The sequence below is a fragment of the Triticum aestivum genome, chromosome 6B (assembly GCF_018294505.1).
Source record: "Triticum aestivum cultivar Chinese Spring chromosome 6B, IWGSC CS RefSeq v2.1, whole genome shotgun sequence".
Taxonomy (NCBI): domain Eukaryota; kingdom Viridiplantae; phylum Streptophyta; class Magnoliopsida; order Poales; family Poaceae; genus Triticum; species Triticum aestivum.
In genome coordinates, this window is record NC_057810.1 from 507,220,554 (window position 1) to 507,234,284 (window position 13,731).

General features: G+C 41.5%; 1 pseudogene; it reads right to left on the minus strand.

Annotated features, from left to right (window-relative positions):
• Window positions 1-9,743: 9,743 nt before the first annotated feature.
• The window catches only part of LOC123139324 (cytosolic sulfotransferase 5-like), a 32,464-nt pseudogene continuing 28,476 nt past the window's right edge, over window positions 9,744-13,731 (minus strand).

The following is a 13,731-nucleotide window of genomic DNA, read 5'->3' on the forward strand; positions in this document are numbered from 1 at the left end:
TTGTGCTTCAAAGTAGCACCATGATCTTTATGATAGAGAGTCTCTTATTTTGTCACTTTCATATACTAGTGGGAATTTTTCATTATAGAACTTGGCTTGTATATTCCAACGATGGGCTTCCTCAAATGCCCTAGGTCTTCATAAGCAAGCAAGTTGGTTGCACACCCATTTAGTTTCCTTTTGAGCTTTCATACACTTATAGCTCTAGTGCATCCGTTGCACGGGAATCCCTACTCACTCACACTGATATTTATTGATGGGCATCTCCATAGCCCGTTGATACACCTAGTTGATGTGAAACTATCTCCCTCCTTTTGTCTTATCCACAACCACCATATTCTTTTCCACCATAGTGCTATGTCCATGGCCCACGCTCATGTATTGCGTGAAAGTTGAAAAGGTTTGAGAACATCAAAGTATGAAACAATTGCTTGGCTTGTCATCGGGGTTGTGCATGATTTGAGTATTTTGTATGATGAAGATGGAGCATAGCCAGACTATATGATTTTGTAGGGATAAGCTTTCTTTGGCCATGTTATTTTGAAAAGACATAATTGCCTTGTTAGTATGCTTGAAGTATTATTGTTTTTATGTCAATATTAAAATTTTGTTTTAAATCTTTCAGATCTGAACATTCATGCCACAATAAAGAGAATTACATGGATAAATATGTTAGGTAGCATTCCACATCAAAAATTCTGTTTTTATCATTTTCCTACTCGAGGACGAGCATGAATTAAGCTTGGGGATGCTTGATACGTCTCCAACGTATCAATAATTTTTGATTGTTCCATGCTATTATATTATCTATTTTGGATGTTTTATATGCATTAATATGCTATTTTATATTATTTTTGGGACTAACCTATTAACCTAGAGCCCAGTGCCAGTTTCTGTTTTTTGCCTGTTCTAGAGTTTCGTAGAAAAGGAATACTAAACGGAATCCAAACGGAATGAAACTTTCGCGATGATCTTTCTTGGACCAGAAGAAAACCGTGAGACTTGGAGATGAAGTTGGAGACGCAACGAGGTGGCCAAGAGGGTGGAGGGCGCGCCCCCTACCTCGTGGGCCCCTCGGAGCTCTCCTGACCTAATTATGTTGCCCATATATACTCTTATACCCCAAAACCATCAGGGGGAGCCACGAAAACACTTTTCCACCGCCGCAACCTTCTGTACCCGTGAGATCCCATCTAGGGGCCTTTTCCGGCGTCATGCCGGAGGGGGATTCGATCACGGAGGGCTTTTACATCAACACCATTACCCTTTCGATGAAGCATGAGTAGTTTACCATAGACCTACAGGTCCATAGCTAGTAGCTAGTAGCTAGATGGCTTCTTCTCTCTCTTTGATTCTCAATACCATGTTCTCCTCGATGTTCTTGGAGATCTATTCGATGTAATACTCTTTTGCGGTGTGTTTGCTGAGATCCAATGAATTGTGGATTTATGATCAGATTATCTATGAATATTATTTGAGTCTTCTCTGAATTCTTATATGCATGCATGAGTTGATATCTTTGCAAGTCTCTTCGAATTATCAGTTTAGTTTGGCCTACTAGATTGGTTTTTCTTGCAATGGAAGAAGTGCTTAGCTTTGGGTTCAATCTTGTGGTGTCCTTTCCCAGTGACAGTAGGGCAGCAAGGCACGTATTGTATTGTTGCCATCGAGGATAAAAAGATGGGGTTTTCATAATATTGCTTGAGTTAATTCCTCTAATTCATGTCATCTTACTTAATGCATTACTCTGTTTTTGTGAACTTAATACTCTAGATGCAGGCAGGAGTGGATCAATGTGTGGAGTAATAGTAGTAGATGCAGAATTGTTTCGGTCTACTTGACACAAACGTGATGCCTATGTTCATGATCATTGCCTTAGATATCGTCATAATTATGTGCTCTTCTATCAATTGCTCGGCAGTAATTAGTTCACCCACCGTATTATTTGCTATCTTGAGAGAAGCCACTAGTGAAACCTGTGGCCCCCGGGTCTCTTTTCTATCATATAAGTTCTATTTTCCATCATACTTGTTTCCGATCTACTATTTTGCAATATTTTACTTTTCGATCTATAAACCAAAAATACCAAAAATATTTACTTTACCGTTTATCTATCTCTATCAGATCTCACTTTTACAAGTAACCATGAAGGGATTGACAACCCCTTATCGCGTTGGGTGCAAGTTTGTTGATTGTTTGTGCAGGTATTCAGTGACTTGTGCGTTGTCTCCTACTGGATTGATAACTTGGTTCTCAAACTGAGGGAAATACTTACTCTACTTTGCTGCATCACCCTTTCCTCTTCAAGGGAAAACCAACGCAGGCTCAAGAAGTAGCAACCGCTGGACCGGTACTACCGCACGCCCCTACGGTACTACCGTAAGGTAGGTATCAACTGGTACTAGAAATGCATGAAAGTAATAAATTACTTCCATAACAACTTCCGCTAAGGATGGAACTGTGCAGAAGTCCGGCACGGTACTATCGGATATCCGTCGCGATTCTACTGCGTATGGGCAGATGTAAAAAATTACGTCCGTGCCTACTACTGCATATACCAGCTTCAGGGCTGGAGGCAGCAGTACTACCGCTCACCAGGAGCAGTACTACCGCTCCCTTGAGCAGTACTACTGCATGCCACAGAAGCTTTAGCATTTGGTAGCCTTCATATCACAGAGACATGGATAAACGGACGGTGCTCCATCGAAGCAAAGGAAAGGTGGTGCAAAGGAACATATATGTGTGTGTTGATTCCAGCCTAACCTTTCCGAAGCGGCCCCCTCTTAATAGTACGGTTTTCCTATGACTCAAATCCACCGAAAAGAAACATAGAGAACAACCATCTTCGATAGGCTCCGAGGGGCACCAAATTGTCTTGTGCCTAGATATGAGATATCTAAAATGCTCAATGCACACGATTAGTCCGCAAATGCACTGTCATCAATCACCAAAACCACTTAGGGAGAAATATGCCCTTACACATCTTCATATTGATCTTGGGTGTCCGTAGGCGCGATTTTTTTGTTTTTCTACTATGTTTCCCAACAGTGGCATCATGAGCGATTTTATGAGTAGATGTAGGTTGCGATATAGATCACATGTGATTGTGAGGGTTGATGTTCTTGCTATGCTTCCCTCGAGTGTTGCTTTGGTTAAATTCATCGACGGCTTGGTGTTGCTTTTCACAAGGTTCAGACAATCGATCGACTCTGGCTATCGACGATCTGCTAATAGTACCTTGGGATTCACCATAGTTGAGAATAGTGAACCTCGCATACACAAGAGGGTGTCAAAGATGGATGATCTTAAAGGGGGTCACGCGTATTGATGAAGTTTAGTGTGGGGCTAGAGATTTTTAATTAAGTCTCTTATTTCACAGACCCCGAAATGTAATCTAGCATCAAGAAATGTCACCTATGTTGTGGACGTAGGTGCTAGTGTTACTTGTTAAAACTGGTTAGCCACGTAACTCAAATCGTGCTAAAACCGATCAAAGGACTTCTAACTTAGTTTTGCGGGATATGCATATGATGTGGTATAGCCTTCATCATGATAATGAGTTTATGTATGAGATGGTTATATGTTGTAATGTTAAGTGGCCTCTGCGTCACGACATGATGGCTGGAGCCACGAGATTGCCACATTAATGTAAATTTTGTAGAGATAGACTACAGGTTACACGTGACGATGGCAATCATACACGAAGGACCCCGACATGGAGAATGTGTACTTAGAGCGGGACGAGGAGCTATAATTTTGTGCCATGGAGGAATTTCTGAATTTGGTGCCATGGCAACATTTTCTGAAATTGTCACCATGACAATGTTTTCTGTTGAAATTGATTAATTGTTGTTTATCTGGTTGAATCTTTTACGATTGAGAGGATTTCCCTCTAAGAGTGCCAAGTAGGATTTTATCCTAATGCTCTCCTACTAATGCTATGGATGACAAGACTTACGTCTTTCGATCCAAAATACTAAGAATTACATTGCGATCTGCTTGCTTCCAAGAAACCCGAACTTCAAAATGTTTGGGATAATTATGTGATATTCTTGGAACTGGAAATTGTTTTCAGAAACAAACAAAGGATAAAATATATATGATATCTAAAGAAGTGTTTTGTTTGCAAGTTCTAGTCAAGACTATGTTTGAGACTAAAATGTGTAAGATCCGGAAAAACACGAGTCATGAGTTGATGGTGGGAGCTTAAAGAGAAAGAATAAACCAAAGTATGTAATGGGACCTATATGCCTAGTGAAGTTCGGGGCTCACGCCACTCTTAAAAGGTTAGATAATTCTTCTGTGGAGTGGAATAAATATTGAAAGTAAAACTATAAGAAGTTTAGAGGCGGAAAAAAAGGAAGACTAGAATTTCCAACTCAGGTATGAATGTCATACAAGTTATACGATGTAGAGAAAGTTGGTCAAGTAAAGTGTAATTCTTGAGAATTTTGATTAAATTGTTAAACACTGTATTCTTCGGGAATTGTGATTAAAAGTTGAACACAAGGATACTGACTCGATTGCATGTAGTTGTGAATCGATGCAAGAATTACTATGACCTAATGACCAACAAATTAATGAGGTTAAAATATGTGTTGAAAATTTTGTAAAAGTTATGATACTTTTCATCAACATATTACTCTGGAATTATTGTCATGATCCATTTTAGAGTTTTGTACACTCTAGCCCATTGCATAGAAGTTGCAAGGAGGTTGTTCATAAGAGAACAATAGTTGTTCGATGTAATCAATGAAATGGCCATACTCCTATCATGAATAGGATTTAATTTATGAATATTGATGATAAAATTGAACATCCATAACACTGATGCTAAACGTCGCAACACTAAAAGAATGCCACATATGTGTGGCACTACATTTACTCACATTTGAGAAACCCGGATGGAGAAATTCCACGGTGATGGATTTTGAAGTTTTATGATTGTGAATCATCTGACACTTGCAACTTTCGTCCAAATAGTGAAGTAAGCTAAAATACCGTTCACAGACCATGAAGAACGAGCAGCAAAATAATTGGAAATATGCATATTGATGTATGTAGTCCAATAAGTGTTGTTGCAAGAAGTGGATTGTTCTGTCTTCAAGGTCAAGTAGGTATTTGTATTTACTAATTGAGACATAAATCTGGATCTTTTGAAATGTTTCAAAAGATTTTAAGAATGAAGTATAAATTATTGTAACAAGAAAATTATGTTTCTACAATTGGATTGCAGAAAAAAAAATTGAGTTACAAATTTAGTGAATGTTTGATGAGCCGTAAACGAATTTTATAGCTTACACCTACAGAAACACTGCTAAGAGCAGAGTGTTTTGAGTAGATGTAATCAAGCTATGTATGACATAGTGCGATCAAAGATTACATTAATTATATCTCCAATATACTTTTTAATGGTATGCCTTAGAGAACGTGGCTTTTACACTAAAAGAGCGCCATCAAATTTGTTGAAATAAGTGCTACTTTGTAGGTTATCCAAAATGATTGGGTATTCCCCTATCACCATGCCAAGGTAAAGTATTTTGCTAGAGAGTGCGGTAATTTTGAAGAAAATCTTTTCTACAAAATAGTGAGTGGGAGACAATGCAACTCAATAAAATTACATAATCTTCATAATCAGGTCAAAGAAAAGAAATGCTAGAATTGGTTCCAATATTTCATGAGATGTAGTGATTTCTGTCGAACGTGCAACTGAACTATATAGGTTGGAAATTTTGTACATACCTTTATGGTATGCAGATGAAATATTGTTGAAACAAACAATGAACCTATAATACACAGAGAAGCGTTGATGGGCCCAGACTCCGGGATTGACTATGCGCCAAAATAATCCGAAATAGTATCCATACACATAATTCAAGTTTAGAACTTGATGGACGCTTTTAAAGACTTAAAGTCTAAAGTGTAGTGATGGATCTATAGATTGACAAAGATAAAAATGTTTTATAATGCTTGACTTGTTGCAAATAGTTTATGACAAGATCAAGGAATTGATTATGACAAGATTGTCTCATCCTAATAATACTTAAAGTCAAGCCAGATTAAACTAGCAATTACTAAATATTTCAATTATGAAATATAACAGATGGATGTCAAAATGATTCCCATGAGGTGGAAATATAACCAAGGTAGATTTGATATAGTCCAAGGTAATTTTCTCGGTCCAGAGGATGCTAGTAAATGTGCAAACTTCAAGAGAACCAGTAATGATCTGAAGCAAGCATAGTGGAGCTGGATTCTTTGTTTTGATGAATTGATCAGATAATATGATTTCATAGATAGAAACAAAGATGCTTGTATTTACAAGAATTTAATTGGGAGCATGATAATATTTCTAGACACTATGTATGCATGACACAATGTTGATTGGAAATTATATAAATTTCTTGACATAGTTTAAGATTATATTGAAAATAGTTTTCCTGTAAAGTACTTAGGCAATGTAGTCCTTGTGTTAGATATTAAAATCTATGGAGATAATAGTGTCTAATCGGGCTTAGCCAAAATACGTATTGACAAAATACTAAAGAAGTTTAGTATGAAAAAAAGGCAAGAAGAGTTTCTTGTCAAAGTTAGATGGAAGGAGTTCTTAGCAAGTATCGGTATCTTGAAATACTGATGAGCAAAATACATGATTTCAATCACACTTGTGTTAATTCCATGGTATGTAAATAACCAGATATGTCTAGTAGTCCAAGTAAGTTGTGAGTAAAGTTACCGAATGGTCAAACTATTGATCATATGACAACAGTGAGAATGTCATTGAGTACTAACGACATGTTTCTCACATATGAAGAAATTGAAGAGATTGATGTAAGGAGTTAGACCAATACATGCTTGATGCAAGTAGTACATCGATAAAAATCTTCAATCGGTACTTCAAGCGAATTTTGATTTCAATTAAATGATTTATGGTGGTATAGTAAGTTGGAATTGGTCCAAGAAAGTTACTATGGTAAATTCTATAATAGAAGATTGAGTATATTGTCACTTTAGAAGCAACAATAGAGGGTGATGAATCAAAGGTTCATTTATGAACTTGGCATGGTTTCTAAATGATTGTGCAAATAGAACACTGATCTCAAATAGTGGTTCTATAGCTCAATCTAAGGAATCAAAGGTAGTGATGGAAATGGGTAGGGTATGGGGCAGGTAGAGCAATATCATACCCATGCTCGTGTAGTCAATAGGCACAAAATTCTACCCATATCCATACCCATGGGTATGAAACTTTACCCGTACCCATACCCGACGGTTACCTATACCCATTGGGTACCCAATGGGTAGATCAAACGATACACAAGTTATTTGCAATTTTACATTCATCTATAACACATTTGACAAAAAGCATTGATCTCAACTCAATAACATATAGATGAGTACATGGAAATTACCTCAATTCAAATTGAAAATTGGTGACAACTTTAACATAGGTTCACAAGCTCATGACACAACTTTAACATAGGTACGCTTGTGAATCACGTGTAAGGTTCACATGTCCCTATGAACGGGTAGGGTATGGGTATATCCATGGGTAAAAGACTATACCCGTGCCCTGCCCATGACTTAACAAGCAGGGTATGGGTACTATCCATGGGTATAAATTCTGCCCATACCCTGCCCATGCGGGTATGGTATATGTGGGTACTCGTACCCATGGGTAAAATTGTCATCCTTAATAAATGTGTTGCCAGTGATTCAATATATACTAAGCTTGTTTCAGATAAATTATGAATTCATGTGAAATCATGACAGATGCATTGAAATGCAAATGATACACACGGATCTGGAGATTGTCATATTCGATAGGATGATGTCTATACCACAAGCAGAACATGGATTGACATCAGATTGCCATTGGTGCAAAAGTTAAAAGTGCTAACTAGATTATTGACTCTAGTGCAAGTGGGAGACTATTGGAAATATGCCCTAGAGGCAATAATATTGTATTATTATACTTCCATGTTCATAATTAAGTGTTTCTTTTTTATGCTATAACTGTTATGATCCTGGAATATGCGATTCAGTGGAAAACTCATATGCACGTGTGAAATTATAAACGGATAAAATAAAGGTTCCTAGTCTCGCATCTAAGACTAGCTCAAGTGTTGTTGGTGATCACATTTTCCAGATCATAGGATATCATTAAGTGTAGCGATAGTCCTAAAACAACATTCATATTATGATGTTGAAAGAACAATCATATTGAATCGACCCAAACTTGTTGTTATGAATTGAGGTAATATCATCTATAACCAATTGTAATAACACGGAGTGTTAACGTGTGATTTTGCTCCTTAGAGCATGAGAGTATCATGGTCACTTCTTACCGTACTATGTACTTTGGGGTTGCTGAAACATCACATGTAACACGGTGATCATAATGACAACTTACATGCTCATAGGAAAGTTTGACAAGTGGTCGTATAGCTCAAGACTGGGATTTGCTCCTCCGGCGATGGAGAGATATTCTTAGGGCCCTCTCGGTGTGATGGCATCCATCATCGTTTGGCCAGACACAAGTGATCTACGTCATGGGGATGCCAGAACACGATAATGAGAAACAAGAACAAAACTGGTAACAAGGATAACTGTATAGTGATCATGTGATGACTCAGGGTGATACTGATGGATCCTGAGTTTTGTGAAGTATCGCGGAGCAAAGGGAACATCACATGATAATGAGAGGTTCACTCGAATAACATCCGTGTGCTCACAAGGATCGGTTTGGACGTCCACGGTCCCGTTGTCGGTTATTGAACGAAGGGGTTTCATTCATGTCTTTGAGTTATCGAACCTACGGGGTCACAAGCTTAAGTCAATCACGATCTGTTGAGTGTTAGAAGGACGAGAGTATCAAAGATTTATTTCTGGAATCGTTTCATTAATATTTGAAATAGTTTCGAGAGGATCCAAAAGCATTTCGGGGTAATCGAAAGAGTTTCAAATGTTTTCAGAAATGTTCTTGTGCTAGGACACTTTGGCTGGGCCAAGGGATAAGGCCAATGAGGTCTGAGGTCAGTGCAAATGTAGTTTTGCGAAGGACACGGGCCAGACGCCAGGGTCCTTGGTGCCTAGTCCTAGGCCAGGCGCTGTGGTCCGTCGCGTTTTCGGAAATGCCAGGAACCTTAGCGTTTCATGCTGGAATCCGAGGAGTACCCTTCGTTCTACTCCAAGCTGACTTTGGGGAGGCTCCTTCAACATATAAATAGAGGGGCAAGGCTAGCCCCTAGAACACAAGTTTTGGAGCATCCTCTAGTTCATCTAGCCCTAGTTCTAGTGTCCTAATTAACTAATTAGAGTTGGGTCTAGTTCCTCTAGTCCTCATAATTAGAAACCCAGTGTGGTTCTAATCTCCTTCCTCTAATTCTTTGGTGATTATTAGCTCTGGATGGCGAAGCGCTGTCGGATCGTGAAGGCTGCATGTTTGCAACCAAGTAGAGAGGTCGTGCTTTTGGTCTTTGATTCAAGGGACTGTTCATGGGCGGTACGAGGGATCGTTCATCGACGGTTCGAGGGAATCCAAGTACGATCTACACCGACTCGTCTTCTTTCAATGCAACTCGGAGTAGGTAATGATTGTTGATCACAACATGTTATGCATCTTCATATTGATTTTGGGTGTGTATAGGCGCGATTTTTTTTGTTTTTTACTACGCTTCCCAACACCTAATACTAAGTAGGCCTCTTCCGTAACAACTTCTTGCCAACTGGTATTCCGTTGATCAACAAGAACAATGCAAGATTTTTTTATTCAGCCAAGGTAGTGACAGCAGGGTGCAGTTTACAACAAGAGCAAGAAAATTAAGGTAAACAATTTCAAACATCAAATGCGACGTAGGAATGCTAGATCTTGGGATTTTTGAGATTGTTTTGGGCAGCCTGAGGCCGGATCCTTCGAACTTGCTCTTGGTAATCTCATCAATCCTTCCCGCCATCTCTGGCATGAGGTAGTTGGTCCAACCTCCAACCACACCGCACCTGAAGAAGATCCCGTTGGGAATTTGCATCTCAGCGATTTCGGTCATCCCCGACTGGTTCACCTCCTGGTTGAGCATGCTCTTCATGGCACATGCCTCCGCAATCTCCCTGTCCACTCTGGCCTCATGCTCCCTTGGCGTGAAGGGGCGCTCGATGAACTCGGCAAGGCGCCTCAGCTGGCCGAGAGGGTCAGCGCTGAGCTCCTCGTAAGTCAGGAAGAGCACCTATCCCGGTCTCTCAACGTGCCACCGCCAGTAGCTCAGCACGTGCTCCCAGAATGGCCCATACAATGAGACACCATTGCAGAACTAGTCGTGTGCCTCGTCTATGTCACGTGGGGTGAACTTTCTCACAAAGTGCCAGAGAGACACAAAGCAGTCCTTGGGGTCCCGACACAAATACACCACCTGCATGCATGATGAATTGTTGCAAGCCATTAATGTTGTTGCGTGCTTAGATCCCTAAATTGTCTAGAGGTGTGACGCCAGCCCTCAAACTTTGAATGACAGGCATCCAAATCTTCTCTGCAAAATATAGGTCCAAAGGCTATTCTAGGGTTGCACTGGTTTGAAAGTAGATGACACACTTGTTGTTGGGGAACGTTGCAGAAAATTCAAATTTCTCCTACGGTTTCACCAAGATCCATCTATGAGTTCATCTAAGCAACGAGTCAAGGGAGTGAGTTTGCATCTACATACCACTTGTAGATCGAGTGCGGAAGCGTTCAAGGGGATGGTGATGATGGAGTCGTACTCGTCGTGATTCGGATCACCGATGACCAAGTGCTGAACGGACAGCACCTCCGCGTTCAAAACACGCACGGTACGGGCGACGTCTCCTTCATCTTGATCCAGCAAGGAGGAAGGAGAGGATGAGGAAGACAGCTCCAACGGCAGCACGACGTCGTGGTGTAGTTGGTGCAGCAGTACTCCGACAGGGCTTCGCCAAGCACGTACAGAGGAGGAGAGGTGTTGGGGAGGGGAGGGGCTGCACCTTGAGTTGTGGTGGTGGCTGCCCTCCCCTCACCCCTCTATTTATAGGGGAAGGGGCAAGGGGGGCTGGCCCTCTAGGGGAAACCCTAGAGGGGGGCGGCGGCCAAAGGGAGAGGGGAAAGAGGGGAGGTTGCCCCCCAAGCTAGGGGGCTCCCCCTTTAGGGTTTCCCCCTCCCATGCCTTAGCCACATGGGCCTAGGTGGGGAGGCGTGCCCAGCCCACCAGGGGCTGGCTCCCTCTCCCACACAGCCCATGTGCCCCCCCCGGGAGGGGTGGCCCCTCCCGGTGGACCCCCGGAACCCTTCCGGTGGCCCCGGTACAATACCGGTATGCCCCCGAAACTTTCCAGAGTCCGTTTAACAACTTTCCATATATAAATCTTTACCTCCAGATCATTCCGGAACTCCTCGTGACGTCCGGGATCTCATCCGGGACTCCGAACAACATTCGGTAATCACATACAAGTCTTCCTAATAACCCTAGCGTCACCGAACCTTAAGTGTGTAGACCCTACGGGTTCGGGAGACATGCAGACATGACCGAGATGCTCTCAGGTCAATAACCAACAGCGGGATCTGGATACCCATGTTGGCTCCCACATGCTCCTCAATGTTGTCATCGGATGAACCACGACGTCAAGGGTTCAAGCAACCCCGTATACTATTCCCTTTATCAGACGGTATGTTACTTGCCCGAGACTCGATCATCGGTATCCCAATACCTCGTTCAGTCTCGTTACCGGCAAGTCACTTTACTCATACCGTAATGCATGATCCCGTGACCAGACACTTGGCCACCTTGAGCTCATTATGATGATGCACTACCGAGTGGGCCCAGTGATACCTCTCCGTAACACGGAGTGACAAATCCCAGTCTCGATCCGTGTCAACCCAACAGACACTTTCGGAGATACCTGTAATGCATCTTTATAGTCACCCAGTTACGTTGTGACGTTTGGTACACCCAAAGCACTCCTACGGTATCCGGGAGTTACACGATCTCATGGTCTAAGGAAGAGATACTTGACATTGGAAAAGCTCTAGCAAATGAACTAACCGACCTTTGTGCTATGCTTAGGATTGGGTCTTGTCCATCACATCATTCTCCTAATGATGTGATCCCGTTATCAATGACATCCAATGTCCATAGCTAGGAAACCATGACTATCTGTTGATCACAACGAGCCAGTCAACTAGAGGCTCACTAGGGACATATTGAGGTCTATGTATTCACACGTGTATTATGATTTCCGGATAATACAATTATAGCATGAATAAAAGACAATTATCATGAACAAAGAAATATAATAATAACACTTTTATTATTGCCTCTAGGGCATATTTCCAACAGTCTCCCACTTGCACTAGAGTCAATAATCTAGTTACATTGTGATGAATCGAACACCCATAGAGTTCTGGTGCTGATCATGTTTTGCTCGCGAGAGAGGTTTAGTCAACGGATCTGCGACATTCAGATACGTATGTACTTTGCAAATTTCTATGTCTCCATCTTGAACATTTTCACGGATGGAGTTGAAACGACACTTGATGTGCCTGGTCTTCTTGTGAAACCTGGGCTCCTTGGCAAGGGCAATAGCTCCAGTGTTGTCACAGAAGAGTTTGATCGGCCCCGACGCATTGGGTATGACTCCTAGGTCGGTGATGAACTCCTTCACCCAAATAGCTTCATGCGCTGCCTCCGAGGCTGCCATGTACTCCGCTTCACATGTAGATCCCGCCACCACGCTCTGCTTGCAGCTGCACCAGCTTACTGCTCCACCATTCAACATATACACGTATCCGGTTTGTGACTTAGAGTCATCCAGATCTGTGTCGAAGCTAGCGTCGACGTAACCCTTTACGACGAGCTCTTCGTCACCTCCATAAACGAGAAACATGTCCTTTGTCCTTTTCAGGTACTTCAGGATATTCTTGACCGCTGTCCAGTGTTCCTTGCCGGGATTACTTTGGTACCTTCCTACCAAACTTACGGCAAGGTTTACATCAGGTCTGGTACACAGCATGGCATACATAATAGATCCTATGGCTGAAGCATAGGGGATGACACTCATCTCTTCTATATCTTTTGCCGTGGTCGGGCATTGAGCCGAGCTCAATCTCACACCTTGCAATACAGGCAAGAACCCCTTCTTGGACTGATCCATTTTGAACTTCTTCAAAATTTTATCAAGGTATGTGCTTTGTGAAAGACCTATGAGGCGTCTCGATCTATTTCTATAGATCTTGATGCCTAATATATAAGCAGCTTCTCCAAGGTCCTTCATTGAAAAACACTTATTCAAGTAGGCCTTAATGCTGTCCAAGAATTCTATATCATTTCCCATCAAGAGTATGTCATCTACATATAATATGAGAAATGCTACAGAGCTCCCACTCACTTTCTTGTAAACGCATGCTTCTCCATAAGTCTGCATAAACCCAAACGCTTTGATCATCTCATCAAAGCGAATGTTCCAACTCCGAGATGCTTGCACCAACCCATAAATGGATCGCTGGAGCTTGCATACTTTGTTAGCGTTCTTAGGATCGACAAAACCTTCCGGCTGCATCATATACAGTTCTTCCTTAAGATAACCGTTAAGGAATGCCGTTTTGACGTCCATCTGCCATATCTCATAATCATAGTATGCGGCAATTGCTAACATGATTCGGACGGACTTAAGCTTCGCTACGGGAGAGAAAGTTTCATCGTAGTCAATCCCTTGAACTTGCCGATAACC